Source organism: Dermacentor andersoni, chromosome 1, assembly GCF_023375885.2.
Source record: "Dermacentor andersoni chromosome 1, qqDerAnde1_hic_scaffold, whole genome shotgun sequence".
NCBI lineage: Eukaryota > Metazoa > Arthropoda > Arachnida > Ixodida > Ixodidae > Dermacentor > Dermacentor andersoni.
In genome coordinates, this window is record NC_092814.1 from 86,875,491 (window position 1) to 86,899,081 (window position 23,591).

Sequence of the window (23,591 nt, forward strand, 5' to 3'; positions counted from 1 at the left end):
TATGAAAATTCTTAATCTCTTCTGCAGCTGTACACTTTCTATGATTGAAGATGAAAGAGATGTGGTGAAAGCAAGTTTTCACTCAACGGGATAAAGTGGCATCTGAAAGGGTTAAGACATATGGAAGCATACTTGTTCCCTCATCTCACAAGCATCTTCAATAGATCCCTAAAGTCTAGTACGTTTTCTCGGACTCGGAAGGTAGCATAGACAGCGGCCGTGCTAGATGTGCAGTTAGTAACTGCTGGCCTATATATATCCTCTGCAATGCGTCAAAAGTGTTTGAATCGGTATTGCATTTTTTTTTCTTTTTGCTAAGAACATTTTACTAAATGAACAGCGCGGCTTCGTGTGCCGATGACGTAAAACTATTTCAGGCTGTCAACAGTGCTCACCACTGCATCGACCACCAAAGGGCCATTTTTTCACTCTCAAGTTGTTGCAGAAACAATCAGGTACCCTTAAATGCTTCAAATACTACGACATTAAGTTACATGCGGAGAACACGTACACCATGTGCAATTTTTACACACTCTTCGGGATGCTTCACTGTTTAAGGTCGATGAAAGATTTTCATGTGTTCGTCACCCGCCGTGGTTGATTAGTGGCTATGGTGTTGGGCTGCTAAGCACGAGGTCGCGGGATCGAATCCCGGCCACGGCAGCCGCATTTCGATGGGGGCGAAATGCGAAAACACCCGTATACTTAGATTTAGGGGCACGTTAACGAACCCCATGTGGTCCAAATTTCTGGAGTCCTCCACTACGGCGTGCCTCATAATCAGATCGTGGTGTTGGCACGTAAAACCCCATAACTTAATTTTGTGTCTGTGTGTGTACTTCGACAAAACGCTAAGCTTCTCTTCACACAGGTAATCACACAACATTCCCTTCACGCTCTTGGAATTGTACGTCGTATATTGCATGATTTCCACTCACCTGTTATGTTTCTGAAATTGTATTCTGCTGTTTGCCTTCCAATACTAGAGTATGCCTCTGTAGGTAGGGGTGCAACGTGCAAATCCAATTGACACCTATCTTCAAGCACCACTTTTGCCATTCTGGCGACCATAGTACAGCCTTCTCAAAAATACTTCAACTCGCAACTCTAGACTCAGTACTTAATTAATCAGACCTTTTGTTCCTGTATAAGGTGGTCCATGGCATTATGCATTCTCCATGGCGCATTGATCATCTGCAATAGTTCGTGTCGCAACAGTATACCAGGTAGCATTCCGCAGTATTTGCCTAGCCTTGTTGTATTAAATACTGCGCTATATATGACTCGACTCTGTAATAAGAATTGTGCCTGTATTGGCATACTTCAGAGTTAATTTTCTCTGCTCTGTGTATCTGTAGACAATCATGCAGATTAACTCCCGTTTCCCCTTACTCATTCTCTTTTTCCCTATTTGCTTCTCTATCTCGCATTGTTTCGTCTACCGTATTCATGTTTTCTGTACATTTGTCTCCCATATTGCTTTTTAAGTGCACCAGTACGAATGCTCTCTAGCTTTTCCTGGGCACTATATTAACATTTGATTGATTGGTTATTATTTTAGTATAAAATCATGCTTTTTAAGTATGTACTAGTATATTATTTCAGTGCAGTAGCTTTTGTGCAATTAAAAAAAGGCATTAATTAAGAAAGTGCAATAAAATTCTATGTGCCTGAGCATATGCATTGTGCTATTACTTTCTTCTAAGTTTTAATAGTGGTTGGCTAGCATATCCAGCGTTGAGCAATAACATAGTATGCCACAGCAATTATTTCGTTCCTTACAAAACAAATTGAATGTCTTTCTCAGTCAAAACATCATAGTAGGCTGAAAACAATAAACTGGTATTTTTTTGTGGTCACTTGAAGTTTATAAATAGTGAAAATAACCTGTTTATATATATATTTCTTATATTATGCGAATGAGCTGCACCCATACATTCGAAAATTAATAGTACGACTTGGGAAAGGGCAACGAAAGACATATTGAAACCCTCCGATTCTCAAGCTTGTATTATCTGACGGTATGTCATTTCATATTAATGTCGAGAAAGACAGACTTGACGTCTTGAAACCAGTTACACTGGAACAGGGCGTTTACAGAGTGAAACATTTTCTAGCAATACACTCAATGCGAAGGCCTCCCGTTGCGGTGTTGATGTTTCAAAACAGCCTAGAATAATAAATGAGGGTCTCCATGGGCAAGATTTGACAGAATCGAAAATCGGGAGGAGACAAGCTACGAATTACGTAAATTTTAGCTATTCTAGATGCTTTTTGTGAGTGCTACAGGTGTTTCAATTCCTTTCGCTGATTTTCTCAGAACCCACTTTTTTGCGTTTCTTCATGCACCAACAAGCATAATTATATTCACACGGATACTGTTTTGTCTGTAGCCGGTGACCGTATTTCACCGGCTAACAAATGTGAAACGTTATCACTCGGCGCACGACGCGCCTGCACGTATCGGAAGTTTCGCGAATGTTATCGATGGTTCCGTCTGTTGTCGACGAACGTTTTATAATTTGATTGCATACGCGCAACGGATTGTGCAGTAGTTTCTGGAAGGCGTGCGGGCACCAGCGAATACGCTGGAACTTTCGATGACTGATCTATGAAAGCCGACGCGCTTGGCTCGCAGATGACATTTTCGATGGTCGCTGACTTTGCTCGCCGGAATCATTGCGATTGAGTGTTGCTTCCGCTGGGCACAAGCTCGCCTAATAAAGAGTTAAATTTGTAACTCCCAGTTTTCACTCTGCATCATTTTTCACCGTCATTATTACGTGACAATATTTCTAACACAGATTTATCGATTATACTTTGCACGCCTAATTCTTACATAGTTGGCTGTGCAATGAGCTACCAAAAATAAAATGCTACAACAGCTTTTGATAAAATATCGCATGGTCGTGCAAGTGTTTTCTAAGCTATCTTGTAGACAGACGACGTGGGAGCGCGATCGCGAGCACTGATGTCGATATTCTGTGGATTATTGTTACTTGAAAGGTAAAAAGAAACTGTTGCGGCAGGTGTACATTCATTAATCAAACGTATTTTCAAACTCCGAGAGCGCTTCTGGGTGACGAAGGCGAAGCAGTACGTGAAAAGAGCGACGGGGCGGTGTACTTGGTGCGCGCGCTTAAGGGCTAAGCCTGCGACGGCTCCAATGGCGGCGCTACTTGCTGATCGAGTGAATGTGTCGAAACCGTTTGACATTGTTGGTGTGGATTTCACTGCACCAGTATAACTGAGAAGTGAGCCTGCACAGAAATCTTACATCGTGTTCTTCACTTGGCCGGTGGTTCCTGCTATTCACCTAGAGCTTGTCTTGTGCTCAACGGCAGACATTTTCTTCCTGGTGTTATCAGCGCAAAACGTAGACGGGACATGAGAAGAGAAGGCGACACCACAAGCGCTGACTTTCAACAACGTTTATTTGAAATAAACACGGCTTCTTATACCTTTGCCCACACGTGTCACAGACACGTAATTGCACATCATGTGAAACATGCACTTTTTTGCACTCAAGATAATGATTGTACGTGCAAAAGCTCTAGTTCTTCTTTTGTTAGTAACAAGAACGGCGTGCTAACGCATTGGTCACGAAGTCTGGGAATCTCGGCTGCCTCAATTATCTCCCGAACCAGCTTGTCATTGTGTTTTTTCAGCACTTCACAGCGTCTAAATTCTGCGGCACCCGCTTTAGAGGGGCAATCCCTAACATGAATACCTAGATTCCTGTTCGCCTGGTCGACGCTAAGTTTATGTTCCTTTAGTCTTTCGTTTGTGCATCTTGAAGTTTGTCCTACATACTTTTTTCCACAATTCAAAGATATAGAATACACCACGGCTTCTGTGCAATCCACAAAACGGCTCTTGTGATTTATCGTGCACCCTTGCTGCTTTATCGGCTCTTCTGCATTGACGCGTCTGCAGAGGCCTTTCAGTTTTTTCGGGGCAGTAAGCACAACATTAACTCCAGCTTCGCGCCTTATTTTTTTCAAACCGTGAGGTGAATTGTCCACGTATGGCAGGGCCACGGTCCTTCGCTTTTCTCTCATTTTTGTGTTCTCGCCACCTTCCTCGCCATGGACACGCTCGTGTTTTAGGTTCTTGCTCATTTGTTCCGCAACATACACAAGAATGTGCGACGGGTAACCTGCCCCAGTAAGGCGGTCAACCTGTCGACGAAAACTTTGTTCCATCACGTGGATACATGATTTCTTAAGCGCATTTGCTAGACAAAGGTTTGCAATGGCTCTCTTCATCAGTTTTGAATGCGCTGATTGGAATGGCAGTGGCGCCTTGTCGCCTCTGGGTTCATAGGCCCAGCAGACCTTCCGCCTAGAGAACTCGAGTCTGAGATCAAGGAATCTCAAAGACCCTTGCGTGGGGATCTCGTGGGTAACAGCAAGCGGCTGGAGCGCATGAATAAAGCACGTCACTGCCTCCAAAACTGGGTCATCTGAATTCGTGCCAAGGCCATCACACAGAACTAAATAATCGTCAACATAACGAAATACTTTTCGGACGCTTGTTCTGGTTAGGGCATTCTGAAGTAATCTATCTTTCTGGGCAAGATACAAATCACTAAATCCTGGCGCAATCCGGTGAAATCCTTAATGAAATGGCGCTGGCTACCGTTATCCAGAATACCTGTTAGGTAGCATGAACCCTTGGCGCCATTTCTCCAAGCACTTAACATCTGCAGAAGTATGGTGTCTATGTTACTTCGCTTATTTTCGTATGACACAGCATGCATGAAAGTATAGCTCGTTGCGTGGTCTGGTGGCGTCGTTACGTGAGCACATTTAGCGCCCTGTCACGTCTCAATGTCTCAACACGGCCAAGGGCATTAATGAGACGTTTGCCACGAGGTCACCCCCCTCCCCCCGCCATTCATCGGCACCCATCCAGAAGTCAATGCAGCCCTGACACCAACTGGGTGGGTCCACAGAAGACCCCTGTACCTGCTCCTCACAAACTAAATGAATGATGAAAAGGGACAAACGTCGAATGCTACCGTGGGAACGGCTTTTACCTCCCATTCCCAGATTGCTACGCGCTTGCTAAATATGCGGGGGCATATTCAACACCATCGTAGGCGGAGTTTGGCGGTACGGCGCAATGTCATGGGTGGGATATTGCGAACGATTCGACGATTGTGAATGGCTGCTATACAGTCATCAGGGGCCTAATTCACAAAGCTTTTCGTTCGTAAGTGCTGTTTATCATTGGCTGATCGCCTTCGCTAATAATATGTCCCACATCACTATTAGCTGGCATGAACGCTTTTAGCGTAAGAACGTTTTCGTGAATGCATGCCCAGATTCCCTAGTCTATTCGCCTAGGGAAGACAACAGTATCAAAAGCGGAAGCCTTTCGTGCAATGAGAAGAGGTGCTGACGTGTGCTGATGTGAACTCAGACGTTTAATATGCTCCTGCATGGAGGGGGCTTCCGTATCTGGAGCCAGTGTAAATTATGTAAAATAAACCCGTTTTCCTTCATTCCTACGACCGGATGTATTCGTCGATAGGTTTGGTGGATTCCTGGCCCAAACGCCACCTCGAGCTAAATATGCCGCAGCCCAGTTTGGAACACATCGGAGAAGCCTGTATTCTTTGACAGTGCGAGCAGCTCACCTTACGTCAACAGTCCCTTGCTCGGTGTCCCTTTGTTGTACACCTGTAGCAGCAGCGAACCGTAGACAGAAGACGCTATTCCTTCACGTTATCAATAGGTGCGTCGAAATTGGGCGTTGAATGTGCCTTCTGGCAGAAGACGCACGACTCCTGCTTCGTCCCGGCGTTGTTATTGAGGACTAGAGCTGATGTTGACCGACTCTTATAGCTGCCAGAATTCTGCTATTGACCGCAGTACGAGACACGTTGCTGGTAGGTCGTCTGCTCCCAACACTCCACTTTGATGCGAAGGTAATTGATCAGTTCCTGAAGTTCTTGTTCCAGGCTCGGGTCGTCATTCGCACTTGACTCCTCAAATTGACGCCGTCGGTAATATTCCCCATATGTCTTGTGGAATCGATTTCATGAGCACCTCGCATATCATTGCAGCGTAGTTCCACTCCGAGACTCCGAGTCCTTTGAGGCCCCTGCTGTAGGATGAACGCTGCTGACACACGTTAGCTGCGTCGGCACAAGTGACTCCGAGCCTTGTTCACAAAACGAATCCCCACACCATTATTGGACTACACCATACATGTAGAAAGCCTGACGCGTAGCGCCCTACATCTCTCCCCCGAGATGTGCACACAAGAATAACCAAACACTTCACAAGTCAAGTCTTCCCGGAGTCTTCACAAGACGCTCAAATCTGGTGATTCTCACTCCGCGATCACTGGAGACCGTGGTGTCGCTCTTGCTGTGGCGTTTGTTACTGTAGCCCGTTCTTCGTAATCCTTGTGCATTTCACTCTGAGCTGGCTCATCGTTGGGTCTGAATAGGCACTATATGCACCCTATTACACACAAGGGCCGCGCTGGGTGTTTACACGATGTACGAGCGGGGCTTGGAGGCAGGGCTGAGAACACACGCCGTATCCTTGACGTCTCGTACCCACACCGTATCTCCCAGCTGCGGCTGAGGAAAGACAGTCGAAGTCTTTCTTCTACCACCTTCTCACCTCTTCGTCTTGGTACTTGACATCGCCTGGCGCAGGCCAATTCGGTTCCAGGTGGTCCACTGTCTAGGGAAGCGTGGTTCGCATGCTGCGGCCAAAGAGTAGCTGCGCTCGGTTGAACCCTGTGACGCCTGCAGTACCTCTGTACGGCAGAAGAGCCAGAAAATGATCGTCTGCTTTCGCAAACAATTATTTGATCGTGCGCACCATCCTTTCAAGTTCCCCACTTGACTGCGGGTAGTTTGGACTTGAGATGATGTGTTGGAAGCCTAGCACTTCGAAAAAGCTGCAAAGGCATATGAAGCACACTGCGGTCCATTATCGCTTCGTACTACTGCGGGAATGCGAAAACGAGCAAACATGATTTTGACTGCATTGATTACCGCCTCAGCGTTTGTGCTTCGGATGTAGATTACTTCAGGGTACCGAGAACGCTAATCAAGTACTAGTATGTACTTGTGTCCCATGTCACTAAAGTTCATTCCTACTTCTTAATTGGCACGCTTACGCTGGCGTCTTCTTTACCACCAAAGGCTCACTTCTTTGCGCTCGCGTGACTACACTGTCTGTAGCGAGTGACTCTGTCCCGTATTTGCTGCGAAAGTCTGTACCACTACACGGAATCCTAGGCCCTCAGGCAGCATCGGTTAATTCCCTGGTGGCCTTCATGGATAAGTTCGAGCGTATCCTTTTGCAGCGAAGCCGGAATCACAAAGCGATTTTCTTTTAGCGGGATGCCACTGCACAAAGAGAGATCAACTCAATTTAAAAAATTAAATTATGGGGTTTCACGTGCCAAAACCACTTTCTGATTATGAGGCACGCCGTAGTGGAGGACTTCGGAAATTTCGACCACCTGGGGTCCTTTAATGTGCACCTAAATCTAGATCACCTCGATGGCTCCGGCACTTCTTGATGTGCTCCGGAAGCCTGTCTTGACGAGGCCAGCCCTGGGCGCAGTATTTGACGAGCTGGTTGCATTCCGAGTCCAGTTCTTGGTGCCTGCAAACAGCACCTATAGTAACCAGCTTCGTGTCCGTGACCGTAGCAACTTGAAATTCCACGAATTCCTCTACCACATCCCTGGACTAATCGACGGCTTCTCATGCGGAGCACTTGAAAGAGTATCCGCAGTGGCTAGCTGTTTGCGAGGAACGTAGACCACGTTAAGTTGGTGGCGCATAAGTTTCATGCAAAACCTTTGACGACCAGGGGGCATGGTGTTAGTAGTGTTACCAGTGGCTGGTAATCGCTTTCTACCGTGAAGTTTAGGCCACGCACGTACTAGTCAAAACGGCGCACTGCCCATGCTACCACCAGCACCTCTTTCTCTGTTTGGCTGTAGCACTGTTCTGTTTCAGTTAGCGACCTGCATGCCAACGCTACCGCGCGTCGCTCCCCCTATGGTTGTTCCTGCAGAAGAACAGTTCCCAATACAAATGAGCTAGTGTCGCATGAAACACTGGTGTTAGGACCGGGATGATACTTCGCGACGCACAGTCGGAGGTGAGCATCGTCTTTATCCGATTAAAAGCGGTCTTTTGATGCGGTCCCTAGTGCCATGAATTCTGATCACCTAGCAAGGTGCAAAATAGGATTGGTTGCCTACGAAAGGTTGGGCAGAAAGCGACCAATATAATTAGCCACGTCGAAGAAGCACCTAAACTCAGCAACGTCCTTGGCTGGTTCCGAGTTGCTGGTTCCAAGTTGCGCAGTGCTTCGAGTTTGCTGGGACTTGGCGAGATACCTTTGGCGTCGATTTCCACACCCAGACACTCTACTTTGTCTTGATCGAAGCAGCATGTTGACTTGTTGAGTTGTTGAGTTTTAACTCCGGCTCCCCTCAGACGTTCAAGAACCTCCACAAGTCGATTGTCGAGCTCTTCTCGGTCTTTACCTAAAAACAGAGTGTCACCCATCATGTTGACGACGTTTGGTTCTCCCTCCAGAATTCGAGTTATTTCTCTCTGAAAATATTCCCCTGCTGAAGTCAGGCCAAAAGGTAGACGACACTAGCAGTAGCGTCCAAATGGCGCGATGAATGTGGGATACTCTTGGAATTCTTGGGACAATTGCACATGGTGAAATCCTGCTGTGGCGTCCAGCTTCGAGAACACTCTTGTGTCGCCCAGTTGCCCGATCACCGATTCAACCGCTGGAAGCACATGCCTTTCACGAATAACTTCTTTGTTGAGCTTCGTTAAGTCCACACATATTCGAATGCCGCCTGATGCCTTCGGTACAGCGACCAGACCGGCACACCATGACGTCGGATGATTATACCTTGTTTTTCCATCTGATCCAGCTCCTCCTTTACCTGTTTGTACAGAGGAGTAGGAATTCGGCTAGGTACACTTAGAGAAAATGGCCTGGCATTTGGCTTGAGTCGAATAGTATGCTCCTCCCCTACGGTACCAAGCCCTTCGACGATGTCCTTGCCAAGGGTTGCGTCGCTTGCAGAGTTGGCTTGCTTTTCAGGGCGCTGTGCCGCGTCGATGAACTACACTACTCCCAATGCTAGGATAGCCTAGTAAATGTGTAGACTGCGAAGTCGTGACGTATATTGACTGTACGCAGGTGCGGCTCTTCCACTCCAACGTAGCTGTGAATTCGCCAGTTACTTTCAAAGGATAATTTCCTGAACCAGTGAGAATACCCCCCGGTTTTTCGAGTCGCGGCGGTGCTCCCGAAAAAGGGCTTGCAACGACGGTAACTTCCGCTCATGAGTCGGCCTTGAACTTAAGTGGGACTTCATTCACGTGGACCCAAACTTAGCGTTTGCTTCCTGGCTGGTCTTGACAGCATGAATCTCGATGGCATGCGACTGTCGGCTTTGCGAGCGTTGTTTGGCTAAGCAAACTGCTTGAAAGCGTCCTTTCTTTTTGCGAAACTTTCAGTTTTCTTGGAAGGACAAAATTCCCGCTGATACTCTTCTAACCCGCAGGAGTGACGCGATCTGTGAGCGCAGGCGAGGAGCGTTTCTCTTGATCCCGACGCTTGATTACGTGACTGCCTTCTCGCTAGCCTGTGTTTCGCTGCATCAACGGCGATTGGCCCAGATAGGTGGTTTCTCGTTCACGTTTTTCTCGTTCGGCATCCTCGTGCAGCCGTGCACACGGATATATCAGCTGGTATACTCCCCAGGTAAACGCCAATTGCATCACGAGCGCCAATTTCTCCCCTGGTGCTTGGTAGGCCGAACTCCGAGATAAGAAGAAAAAAAAAATCAAGCCTGCGGCCATGGCAGCGGTTTTGATGATGTGGGAAACGCCATTCTACTTGCCTGCTATGCGCTTCATGAGCACACCACTTTCTCTGCAGGCGCCAACGGAAACCAACACCGCTTACATTTTTTTTTTCAGATTGTTCTCCTCTTTCATATCTTCTTTTCAACACCCTTCGCCTTCTAGTTTTCTTTTCGTACTCACAACATATGTGCAACGCATCTGTGTGAAGTTATCTTTTCCTGTTCAAGACGTGCGAGCCAGCATGCCATGGCGCGCGGCTATTTTGTTTCGGCAAAACTGAAGTAGGCAGAAAAATGTGGTTTATTTACAGTTTTATCAGCAACCTATCGCACAGCAAGGCATTCAACACACAACACAATTATGTAGAGCTGATTATCTCATTATTCAGTACAAATGGGCACATTCTGTACTGCGATCATACATACATAAGATAGCTTCCTACAATTTCTCATAGAAAGAGAATTGCTACAGATGACATGTTTCTTTGCTGTACACAACACAATTACACCTAAGCAATTTTTGTCGCAACAGTTATTTGTGAATAAGAAAAAAGATTAGCAAGAGCAGCAGATCCACCTTTTTCGTATACCAACAAAAACAACTTCCTTTTTTATTCCATACGACGGGCATACCTGCTAGTCCAAACAACATGCTATACCTAGTCATATTCCTGCATAGCTCTCCTTGTGCTAATATGCCGATAAATAGTCCGCAAGTTATATTGAAAATATGTATAGTATTGTTTCATGTGTGGTTTTGTTTCGCGATACAACATTTAAGGCATCTAAAGCTTCATTCAGATCTGTAACGTTGCGAACAAGGCATCATTACGACATTCCTCACGAGCATGTTAGAGATGTTTCTTAAACTTTGTATTGCACTTAGTTTGATCTATCGTTATCTAGGCATAAATGGCACATTTCCAAGAGAATAACAACAAATAGCCCCAAGTTTTTTGTCGAGAAATAGTAAATGCAGGAAAAGAATGTGCCAGTCGGCGGTTGATCGATGGTAGAGGTTGGACAAGGACAGAGTGAGGGACAAAGGTATTGAACCGTAGCTTCGGGACATCGAGACATATTTTTAAAAGCAACGCAAGTCGGCTGCATTCAATGCATCAAGGCAACCTGCTCAGAACGATTCTCTTTTGAATGGTGTTCAAGACGTTCCTCTTATACGCTGAACGTACATTATGCACTTTCTTTAACAGAGCCCATAGGCTCACACCGCACAACTGCGTGACCACACCAACGTGCTCCAAAAAGCATTTCTCCATCTCCTTTTCTTTCTCTTGCGATGATGGAGTGCCACCTGGCTCCCCAAGAGTTGGTAATCTGGGCTCACATGATACATAAACTTCTCTCTTTCACAGGGGTAGATCTTTCGGCAGCTTTTTAACTTCGCTGACTTGCGATACTTCGTGCATCATTCCTCAGTCGGTTGATGACGCCTGTGGTATCTGGTTTGTATATTTACCGCTTTAGGCCTCGCTGCGGTGGTGTAGAACCTGTGAAAACAGATACATCATCAGAACATCTTGCTGGGCTAGCTGGCAATTTCTGGCCAAGTTGCATGCTGTGTAAAGGAACACTGCACACAGGCACACAGGACAAGCGCAGCGTCCTGTCTATGCTTGAATGTGATGTTCCATTGTAAAGCGAATTACACTACTAACAAATGCGTGCCATATGACATCGCTTCACATTTATGGAAACACAATGTGAAAAGCCTGATCATTATCAAATTTCTAGTGTATGTGACAAAAAACAGAATTCTTTTCGTAAAATAGTACTTTCGATCTAAGCAGGTCAGTTCTGATTACGTTTGGTAACAGGATTTAAAATACAAATATGCCTCCAAATTTTAATTATCAAAGTCCCAAGCTTTACTGCTGCTATATATTCATTTAACATGTAACATACATTCATTTATATATTCTCAATAGCGGGCTGAGAATACTAGGCATCAGATTTTGAGAGCGCGTTCTCTTGACCGATAAAAGTTTTTTATTCATGTTAAGGTTAGGTAATTGAGCGTTTTATTAACTTTGGTTTCATTTTTCTGCAAAATACTGGTGAGAGGAAAACTACCAATATTTTAAAGCTGCTTGCCAGCTGAGCATTAGAATTCTTGCTCCGGAAGAGTGTCTGCTATAAAGAAGCAAACAAAGCTTAGGGAAAACACGGCAGAGCGCGGCAAGAGCTGTCTTCGCCGTATCGTATACTGTAGCGCCAAGCGCGGCGCGACTTCTGAGGAACGCGAATTCGCTCATTGTCAGCGAAAACTGTTTGGATAGTTAGTTTAGTCTATAATCGATAACATCGCGCACCGCAGACGAGCAAGCTATTAAATGATACCGACAAGCACGCGGTTTCTTGGCGCACGCGGAGCAAATTTTCCTGCGTAACGTCACATGGCGCCGGACGCCGTAGCAAACGACCAGGAAAAGACAGCGCTCGCCGTGCTCATGGCACTTGCGCCATACCCTGTGAAGTGGTTTCTGTACGAAAATAATTAACAACAGAAGGACAGATTCGCAATTACTAATAACTTGTTTTCCTTACCTTCATCGATCAGGGACCGCTCTTCCACTCTAACAGCTGGCACAGCAGACCGCAACAGACTAGCGTTGGACGGGTCGGCGAGGACCCTTCCTGTGAAGTGGTCCGAGCAGAGGCGGTAGCCGTTGTACATCTGCTGCCATGTACGCCCCACCAGGACTCCCCATTTCGCGTAATTTCGCGATATGGGGAAAATACCGCGTGTTCATGATTAAAGAACACCTAAAAGCGAAACCAAAGTTGAGAGTACGAAGAAGCGACGAAAATATTCAGGCCTTCTGGGCACAGGCTGAAAAGTGGAGACCACCTAGGTCGTCACACAGGTAACTCGAACGTCTTCTTGTAATTCAAAACACAAACGGCGATTGCTACGTAATTGTTTTTCCGGCTTCTGCCGTGTTCATGAACCTTCAAAGGTGGTAATGACACAGCAAAAAACTGGTCACCGGAATGTTCTCCAGCGTAACCAGTTTGTACAGCAAGCATTCAAACACCTTCGGCAAATATACATAGCAAGTTTTCTACTACTCAAGAAAAAAAAAGGAAGAGAAACCGCTAACATTTACCGAAGCGAAATTTCCGTCTGCGCGTCAGCTAGCGTCAATCGGCCCATGTGCAACTGTCAACAAGTAGCTTCGTTGTCTTACAACACCGCCGAAAAATGCGCCGCGCCAGATCAAAAAAGATATTCATTTGAAAAAACCGCGGAAGATCTTTCGTTTTGGCCTATAGCTGTTTTGACGAGCATAGCGCTTCTTGCTTCATGACGAATGCAGAAAACGTGTGCTTACCTCTCGTTCGCGGGGAAACAGAAAAATGTCGTCCTTGTTTTGCTCCCCGAGTCGCCACACCGCACAGCCGCGCTACACGCCTTGTGCCCTTTCCTCCTTTTTTCCAACATTGCCGGGACGTTCGCAGGCACAGAAAGAACATTTTTAACGGCACAGCATACGAAAAAACATGCACGCGCATAGAAAGCGGCAGGAACAGACGAACAAAATGGCAGCAGAAGTGATAAGAGTGAAAGCGCCAGCTGTTGGTGCAGCAAATGAAGCGACTAATAAAGAAATAAGACGCCGAAAAAGAAGATAGCCAAAAGTACATTTTATTTCTACACGTAATTGCATCACCTTACTTTATTGCTATATATGTTGAAACGATAGAGCCACATATGCATAAGTTATTGAATTTTCCTTTGGCTACCAGTGTCATGGCAACGCTTTATTGCCGATACCGAAACTAGCCCCACTGTCCATCCACTGCCATGCATGCAGAAGCGCTTTACCGAGCGTCAAGTCAGAAGGGCGGCAGAGTTGTTCCGGTAACCTGCTGTCCAACAAACCAAAGGTAAATCGGTCTCGAACGAGCCTGTCGGTGACGGACGCTGAGCCGTATTTGCATCATTTTACCATGTTTCGCATCACGGAATAAAAAGCATCGACGCTTTCGTTTCCTTGCTGCATCCGGTTGTGAAAACGATAACTCTCGTGAACTTCGTTTAGCGGATGCACAAAAGACGAGTCGAACTTGCTTTTCACAACGCTGTACAACTGAACTTTTTCGGCCGACTAGTTGAAAGACGCCAGCATGCGTCGAGCTTGAACGCCCATGCTATAATAAAGCGTTCGTACCCGAACCTCGTCGGTAGCTCGGTGCAATCCGGTAGCGTATGCATAGTCCTCGAACTGCTCAATCCAGGTAGATCCCGTATTTGGGTCGGCGAAGCCGAAGCTCGGTAGCTGTTGGAGTACAGGTAGCCCGACAAACGCAGCGTCCGGCTTGTTCACCATTACAGAGAACGAACGGCGGCCACTTCTGGCACCATGTACGATGCAGGGTGCTGGCAGATGCTAGCCGCGTCTACACAAGTGACTCGGATCCGTGTTGACCGAACGAATCCGCACACATTTATTGGACTACACCGTATATATAGAAAGCATAGCGCGTAGCGCCCTCTCATGCTGATGTTTACTTGCACAAAGTCTTAGAGGCTTCTCAGCGTACTAACGTTCGCCGACATAGTGACGGAGCGGAGAGTGCGGAGAGTTTCCTAGCGTTATTTATTTTTATTTTTTTTGCAATAACTCGCACGCCTCCGAACCACTCCTTCAAAATGGAAATGACGTCCTCGTAACTGCGTTCTGTCGTCAGTATGCCTGCGTTAGCTTTTGCAGCCGGGCATTCTAGAAGAGACCGGAGGTAGTGGAACCGATCGACGTTGTTAAAGTCACCGGTTCTCTTGTACCGACTGGCGAAAGAGGTCCCAAAAATAGAGGCCATTTCGTAGAGGAGCAGTCGAATCTCGTTAGGTCTAGCGTAGTAAGCCTCGCTCCGGACACGGCGCAAGCTTTTTTTTTTTTTTTTCGTGCTTGTTGGACGCAACAAAGAGGATTCAGTTGGTGCAACACCACCGGGCGTTGACGTCGCCGAAGTCCGGAGGGTTAACTCCTGGGTGTGATTTCACAAAAGAGCAACGCCTCACACAGCCCGGTCCTCGTACTCCAGCGCAGAGTCAATGTCAGCAGCCATCTCGTCATCTGTCATCTCTGCGTGCAGTGCTTCGTTGGCCTTAGCGAGCTCGTCGTTGCTTTTCTCGACGCGTTGAAGAATGCTGCAAAACCCCAATGATATCTAACTCGCTGCTGGCTAGAAGATCAACTTCTTTGATGATCTTAGCGCTATGTCGTCGCCGGGCTGCTCTCGCGTTTCGCAGGCGTTCCATGTTCCTCCACGAAAGGCGGTTCCTAATGTCCGAGGACCTCATTGTCCGGTAGACCAGGCTTCAAGCACGGTGAGTCACAATATACACCTGAGGAGCCAAGAGCGGCGCGTCTTACACCGCCGTTTATTCCAGCAAGAAAACGAAGAACTCCCCTGCCACACAGGCTTGATCGCCGCACTTCGTTTTTCTCTCTTCTTGCGCGAGCTATTTCTTTGCTCTTATTAACATCCTCTTCGTACTACGTCCAATCATGGTTACATGGCTGCCAAAGGTAATGTACAATTAAGTTCAGTGTAGACTTCCTTTGCTGTCTTTACTATATCGTCAAAATTGCTGATGACATTGTATTGCTTTTCTTCCACTATATACACCTTATTCTTTCCGATGCCAAGTTTCCTTCTTACTGATTTCATGCTGCCCCATTCTTTGCTGTTCATCAATCTTTCGGAAGTCACAATTTAGAATGGCATTTATTTTGTGCTTATTTATCAGCTTTGACGATTCAGCAAATTCGATCTGGTCCCTTGAGTTAGAGACTTTCATGCTCTATCGTGTGTTTAATAAGTCCTTTGTTACTTAGTAGAGCTTATAACAGTGTTTCTTTAAACGTTGAAACAGCTCACAGTACATGGCACAAAGGTATAGAATAAACGGACAAGACAACCGCTGCACTCGCAACTAAGCATTTTTTTTCAAGAAACCAGAGTTAACACACTCTAGCACACAACGATACGACAATGAATAAATCTATTTAACAAAAGATCCTTTTTAAAAGCCGTACGACCATGGTTTTTGTTGGCCTTCCAACAATGACGATTCGCCCTTGCTTAGCATGACAGATGATCGGCCGATGCACGTCTCCCTGATGCTCTCCCAACTGCATGTCGACATTGTTGAACAACGTTTTTATTGCACGGTGATCATTAGGTATTACTTAACACGGATGCATATGGCGTGTTTCTTCTAGCTTTATTCGTGTCATAATTTCATATATATATATATATATATATATATATATATATATGCATCGGCCAACCATCTGTCATGCTAAGCAAGGGCGAATCGTCATTTTGGAAGGCTAATACAAAATGATCGTATGGCTTTCAAAAAAAAAAGATGTGTTGCTCATTTTTCTCGCCGCCATCAATCAAGAGATTTGGCCGTGGATTCTGCTGCAGGCGTCACGTGTACGTGAACTTTCTGGGTGAAGGCAACTGGTCAATGAACCCACACATGGTACCTGAAGACATCAATGCTGCCAGATTCGACATCCTCGCTGTGTAACGAACAAGGAGAAACAGTAGCTAACACTCCCAGGGTTCTAGCCGATAAACATAAAGTACCTCAGAAAGTGGACGGGAAAACGGCGCCGTGGTAGCTCAATTGGTAACAGCATCCCACGCGTCATACGAAGACGTGGCTTCGTGCCCCACCAGCTGCCAGTTGTTTTCCATCCATTTTTATTTCCATTAATTTATCATTTCTTTAATTCAATTATTACGTACAAGTAATTTCCCCTATGCTATCCTTGGTGTCTGTTTGCTGGCTTCTTATGATATGACTATACAAGGTATCCCAGTTAACTTGGACCAATATTTAAAAAAAAAACCAAGAGCTCTAGAGAAATCGTAGCGATTGCATAGTAGCGGCAGTCGTATGTACTTGCAGCCAGTATTTCTTTTTCATCACGAACTATAATTTGATTAATTGCTTTTAATTAGTGAACTTTCTATAATTAGTGCTTGAATCGCAAACATGTCAATTACGGAGTTGTAGGGTAGCTTAAATAACCTTCGAATAACGCATTTATTTCGTGCTGAAGTGTGTAAAGAGAAATCTGACGTATTAAACCCGCAAACAAGTATCTTCACTGCAGAAGCCTATGCAGTACTGTCTGCAGTAAAACATATAAATAAATTAAAACTCGACAGAGCCGTAGTATTCACAGACTCGCTAAGTCTTGTAAAAGGGTTAATTTCTTTAAAAAATTATACACATCCTGTTTTCACTGAACTTTACTCGCTCTTATGCAATATTTATCTATCACATAGACATGTAGTAATATGCTGGGTATCGGGCCATAGAGGTATTGAGGGTAATGTGGCTGATAAAATGGCCACATCACTCTCATCACTAGCTATTATTCCTAGGGCTGCTGTCCCTGTCACAGATCTGAAGCCTTCCTTACGAAAGAAATTGCGAAAACACTGGCAACGCATGTGGAACGCAGAAATAAATAATAAACTGCACGCTATAAAGCCACAGTTAGGTTTTTGGCCCTCCCTACCAATATCACGGCGAACAGATGTCCTATTCTGTCGTCTCAGAATAGGGCACACATTTGGTACCCGCAATTTTCTGCTTACTGGAAATGAACCTCCAACCTGTGGTCGATGTGGTGAGAGGCTGACCGTCCTCCACGTCCTCTTGGAGTGTTGGAAAGCCAAATCTGATAGAAACGTTTTCCCCTTCCACACCTATATTGCGTCCCTCTTCATCCGGCTCTGTTTCTTGGTAAAGAACCGTTTTTTAACACCGAAGCAGTCCTCAATTTCTTCAATGATGTTGTCCTACATGTCATAAGCCCATTAAATTCGTAGCGCATCCTCTTTCCAGAGGATGCCTCTGTGATAGTTGTTTTGTATAGCACATGCCTCGAGGCCTTTGTGTCTCAAGGGCTCTAACGAGGCAGTGGTGCTCTAGTCAATTTTAGCATCTTACATATTTTGTATATCGTATCATTATTTCGCAAAACACCTTAATGCTCACAGTACATGTCATTTGTCATCACCATAATCTTATTACACATAGACTTTATGAACTTCAGAGCAACCATTTTATGGCCCCTTTACAGCCACGTCACATCAATTTCATAGAACTCATAACTCCACTGCAAACTCATCAACACTGGCTTGGCGCTCTTTGGCCATATCTGGCCCTTGCGCCACTAAACACCACACGTTCATTCAAGTGTGGAAAGAGAGAAACAAAAAAAGAAACCCGCGAAATACGCGAAATAGATGCGCCGCTACTCAAGCGTCTCCAAGCAACCTTTGAAAGATATACGGTTGCATTCGTTTATCGCCGCATCGTACAAGGCTTCGTCATGTAGTATGGCTCGAGAAGTTTCGCGACCTAACTAGCGCGGTGCGATAAGCGTCAGCATCTGCAGACGCAAGACTGTTGTGCGCGATCACAAAGCACTCAGATAACTTTAACCTTCGCGTATCATGAAACAAAGCTACGAAAGAAATTCAACCAATATATAAAAAAAGCTATGCGCAAAGGAGCACGAAAAAAGAAAAAAGGCAGCTCTCGTAAAGGACAGAAAAGAGTTACTCAGGAGTTTATTTCAATAAAAAATAAACCAAAAGCACGTAAGGCGCCTCAGCTACCCATAAAGAAGCATCCAAAGGTGCAACTGGTTTAGCCATTTACTCTTTCTCTTTAAACCCGGAAAAGAGGCAAAACAAAGTAAGTATTTCTATCTTTGTCGCAAGCTTACTTTATGTAAGGATAGGTTGACATCATAAAGGCGCGTTAAACAGTCACGTTTTACACCAGTTCTTAGCGGTTATTTTCTACTGCCACTGATAGCACATGCTCAAACAGGTCACCGTCTGAAGCCAATACAGTACTTGCTTCTTTCCAACCCTTGTGCTGTTGCATCTTTGACCAACGACCATAGGCGCCGACTACGGGGGAGCTCCGGGGCCCGAGCCCCCCCCCCCCCCCCCCCCCCCAGACACACACACCTAAAGTGCCATTACCAGACCTTTATCACCTACATCACCCGCGTCTGGTGTGGTAGTTTCGCTGCTATACACGCGATCTTTAACGCAGCCCCACAAGAAGTCCAGGGGCTTCATGTCTGGCGACCTAGTAGGCAAGGGTACAGGTCCGTGCCGGCCAATCCACTGTCCAGGAAAAAGCTTGTCGAGCCATTCTCGAGACTGACTACTACCATGCACAGGAGCACCATCGTATTGAAACCAACTGTCCCGAAGGTGCGCAAGTGGAACGTTGCAACAGACGTCGTTCATGGGGCCCTCGAGGATGTCGTTGACGTAGCGTTGCGTCGTTAGTCTGTTGTCAAAAAAGATGGGTCCCATGATGTTGCCATCAAAAATACCGCACCGCACATTAAACGACCACTGGTATTGGTGTCGCGGTTGTACCAGCCAGTGGGGATTCCTGTCACTCCAGTAGTGCGCGTTGTGAAGGTTAACTTGTGCGTTTCTGGAAAAATTAGCCTCATCCACCCAAAGCACGCGAGTGAGAAAGTGCGGTTCTTCTTTACGTTTCATGAAAATCCAATTGGCATAGTCAAGCCTGTAAGGTACGGGTGCATATGACCTTTTTTTTTTAAATCCTCCACACTCATGACCTTGAGGTTCCGGCCTCCGCACTGGCATCGCGCGCACTACCGTGAGGGTTAGCAGCAAAGAATGCCAAAACATCCGTTCCCGCTTCTTGAACTACCGTCGCAGTCCTGTGTCGTTTTCTTGTGAAGCTACCCGTCTCGCAAATGACTTCGTACGTCCTAAGTATTGTAGACGGACTGGTGCGTCCTCCACAATGCCACGTTTGGAACAGCTTGGCTGCCTTCCTCTTGTCGCCGTGCACCGTCCCAGATTATTCGTGAAGGACATGACTGTCTTCTTGAAGAGCAGGTCACTGGCGTGGTACCGTTGAGATTTCCCGTTATTATCTACGCACTGACACGCCAAGCAACAATTATTTACTTAATCGACAACAGCATATGTTGGCCGTACAGATCCGCCAAAACGCATTAGATGCCTGGGCAAGGTTTGTTTCTATGGCTAAAGGGAACAAAAGGAACATACGTTCCGGGCGCGCCTATCTACAAAACAAGATCAGTGCGCAAAATTACAGACCCAAATGCGCCTTCGCGGTTTCCTGGGTTCGAAATCCGCTGCCGGCGCTAGTAAAGCCGTGTATACGTGGCTGTTCGCTTGGGAGCGCTTGAGTAGCGGCGCGCGAGCGCGTATCTATTTCGTATTTTGGATGTTTCGCGCGCTTTTGTTTTTTGTCGGAAAAACCAACGAGGCAATGCTGAGCCCGAAACAAATGCTTGAATCGGCTGTTATTTGAGGGGCTCTACAACTCTACAATTGATATTTTTACGATTAAAAAAATATTTACAAGGTTCATTAATTGAAAACAATTAATTAATTAATTCTCCGGGATGAAAAAATAGTACTGGCTGTAAGTACACACGACTACGGCTACTATGCAGTCGGTACGATTTCTCTAGAGCTCTTGGCTTTTTCGTTAAATCTTAGTGCAAGTTAACTGGGACACCCAGTATATGTTTACTTATAGGCTAATTGCGTGTATCCATTTGTGGTGTGTGTGCGTGTGCGTGCGCGTGCGCGCGCGTGTGTGTGTGTGTGTGTGTGTGTGTGTGTGTGCGTGTGCGTGCGTGCGCGTGCGCGCGCGTGTGCGTGCGCGCGTGTGTGCGTGCGTGCGTGTGTGTGCGTGTGTGTGTGTATGCGCGCGCGCGCGCGCGCGCGCGTGTGTGTGTGTGTGTGTGTGTGTGTGTGTGTGTGTGTGTGTTATCTAAGAAGCGGCTGCAATTTCTTAACTGTGTCTTGGTACAACCATCTCTAATGTAGTCTATACTTTCGTTTATCTACAATCAATACTCAACAAAAGAAAAACAATTAACGATGCTATCTGCCAAGATACCGACCTATATACAGACCAGCGAGCACACATCTTCAGTGTGCCTTCGACAAGGTCTTCGCTTTTCGTCGAACATGCAGAGCGCAGAAAAATTGCTTTTTTTAGTAAACTCTATCGTGACAACACGCATCTCGCCTTTCACTTACCTCGGATGCACTGTACTAAAATACTGGCAGTGTGCCGTCGGTGACGCGACCGAACGGAGGCCACGGAGCCGCCGCCGCGATGACATCGGCAGAGGGCGCCATTAGCAACTGGCATGCTACGACATGTTTGCCGTCCCATTCGCTGTTTGTCCTATTCCGAAGCGTTTACCATGGCAGCATATCGTATCCATCATCTAATCTTGCAGAGCTGCTAAGTCTGCTTGAAGAACTGCTTACATTGTTTTTAGCAAAAGAAAAAAAAAATGTGCTAAGTATGTGTGACATGAAATCATTTTTACAAGGGTATAATACCAAAACTTCGTATGCTAAGCGCGCAAAAAAAAAGCAGGCTCACTATTTTAAAATGTTATTTCGTCTTTCGTATTCGTTTCTGTGCGATACCCTTGAACGAAGAAAGGAACTCTGAGGGAGAACAACAAAAAGATTATTCTGGAGTTTTACGGAACCACAACCGCGATGTGATTAAGAGGCACGCCGTAGTCGGGGATATTCGATTAATTTCGACCAGCTGGGGTTCTCGAACGTGCACGCAATGTAAATGGTTTAAGCACCTAAAAAATAGAAGGTGCTACTGATTTCGATCGTGAAAGAAAGTTAACTTTACTTGAATGTGCTTTAAAAGCCTTCTGAAACCATCCGCTGTTCCCTGTCCCCGTTCGCCCCTGCCAGAGTTTCAGCAATATATAATTCCGCAGCGTTACTTTTGAGCCGAGATTTTCAGAGCCACGGCAGTAAATTTGCCAACCAGAATTGGAACGTCTCTTTTAATTCTTCGAGTCGCATGGCGTCATGCCTACCCGAAACGGGCCTCGTATCACATTCTCCTCTTGTGTTTTAACATTGTTGTAATCGCACCGCTGGCCCGAGTTGTTGGGGTCTCGGTGCTGACGCCCGTTATTGCCAATGGGTCGCAAGCCCCAAGGGTAGCGTTGGCCTGGCGGCCTGGGGCACTGGAAGCATCCGAAGGTCCCGGCAAAGCATGAGAAGACTGGTAACAGAACAACTGGTTTATTCTAACATAGCAAAAGAGCGGCCGGTCAGGTCGACCGGAGTGGAGAGACGGGAGAGCACGTAACTCAACAGTACAAATCGGAGCCTCTCCCCTGGCGTCCGGGGGCAGCTGCTCTTATACTCTCGGCGTCGCGGTCCAAAAGGGAAGGAGGGAAGGTCACGGGATGAAGGTCACGGGACGGCGCAGCAGGGGCCCACGACGGCGCGAGCGGTTGAGCCGAGAGACCTCCAGGCCCCTCATTCGGGGAACTCCGCTCCCCGGCTGCCGCGCTTTGACAAGCGAGGGCACACACACACACACGCACACACGAAGACACGTGGCACAGAAACACGCCTGGACACGCTTGGCGGGTAGGCGTTGCGGCGTCGTCGGACGGGCCAAAATGTCCGCCGCTTTGAACAAAGCCCCGGCGTCCGTTGCATCCGCGCCGGCATTACCGCGCGTTGTAGGCGAAACGTAACAGACCGCCCCGCCGGGGGAAGGAGATCCCGATGGTCAGGGGACTGCATCCGCTGTCCGGAGGGATGTCGCTCGATGATGCTCATAACCGAAGTTGGGCGTCCCTGGGCGTTTCTTGAGCGCAGCGCACAGAGAAGGCCTCGTTCTCACGTTCAGGTGCACACAGGACACTGCAAAGTGACTTCGGGAGAGGTGACATTTTTGTTCTCGTTTCCGGCAAGCGTTAGAACCACGCCTGAAAGTCAACCGCTCAGTCAGCAAGCACGGCACAACCCTCACTAAGCCCTGCCAGGCTCTTTCCCCTTTTATACTGCTGCCTAGTTCCTTACAGTAGTTTAGCAGCACTCAGAACGCGTCCATAAATCGGAAAAATTGCACTAAAAAGCACATCATCACTTTGAAACACTACACAAAAGCAATAAGTTAAAAAAAAATCCTGCCTCAGGAAGAAAAACATCAGTAACAAGCAATTTTGAGGCTGATTCCCACGTTAGGGGCTTCGACTTAAGCCATCGGCGTTACCGTTGAGACTCCCCTTTTTGTAACGCACCTCAAAGGAATATTGTTGCAAAGCGAGGCTCCAGCGCAGGAGGCGGCCATTTTTGGGAGAGATGGTCTGCAGCCATTGGAGAGGGCAGTGATCCGTTTCAATGATAAACCTCGAGCCAGCTAGGTAACATGACAATTTCTGAACGGCCCACACGATACACGCACACTCTTTCTCGGTGGCGCTATACGCCTGCTCACGACTGGTCAGCTTACGACTAGCATACAGGACGGGGTGTTCTACTTCTCCATTTTCCCGTTGGCACAGTACAACGCCCATGCCTCGCTCACTAGCATCACACTGAACAACGAACCCTTTTGTGTAGTCGGGCGATCGTAGCACAGGCTGGCTTGTTAGGGCGCTCTTTAGGGCGCTAAAAGCTCTTTCCTTCGTCTCATCCCAGACGACTGTTTGCGGCTCTGTCTTTCTTAGAGCATCCGTCAAGGGAGCCGCGATATCAGAGTACCTGGGGATGTACCTCTGATAGTAGCCGGCGACACCTAAGAACGACCGAATAGCGGTCTTCGT

The 23,591-nt window shown here is 46.7% G+C and overlaps 1 long non-coding RNA gene across 1 annotated transcript in view; it reads right to left on the reverse strand.

Annotated features, from left to right (window-relative positions):
* LOC140215891 (uncharacterized) overlaps positions 1–13,441 on the reverse strand; it is a 266,281-nt gene extending 252,840 nt beyond the window's left edge. Inside the window, exon 1 of the long non-coding RNA XR_011892491.1 lies at positions 13,239–13,441. This is a non-coding gene — a long non-coding RNA (uncharacterized lncRNA). The remainder of the gene's footprint in view (positions 1–13,238) is intronic.
* Between the last annotated feature and the right edge of the window lie 10,150 nt (positions 13,442–23,591).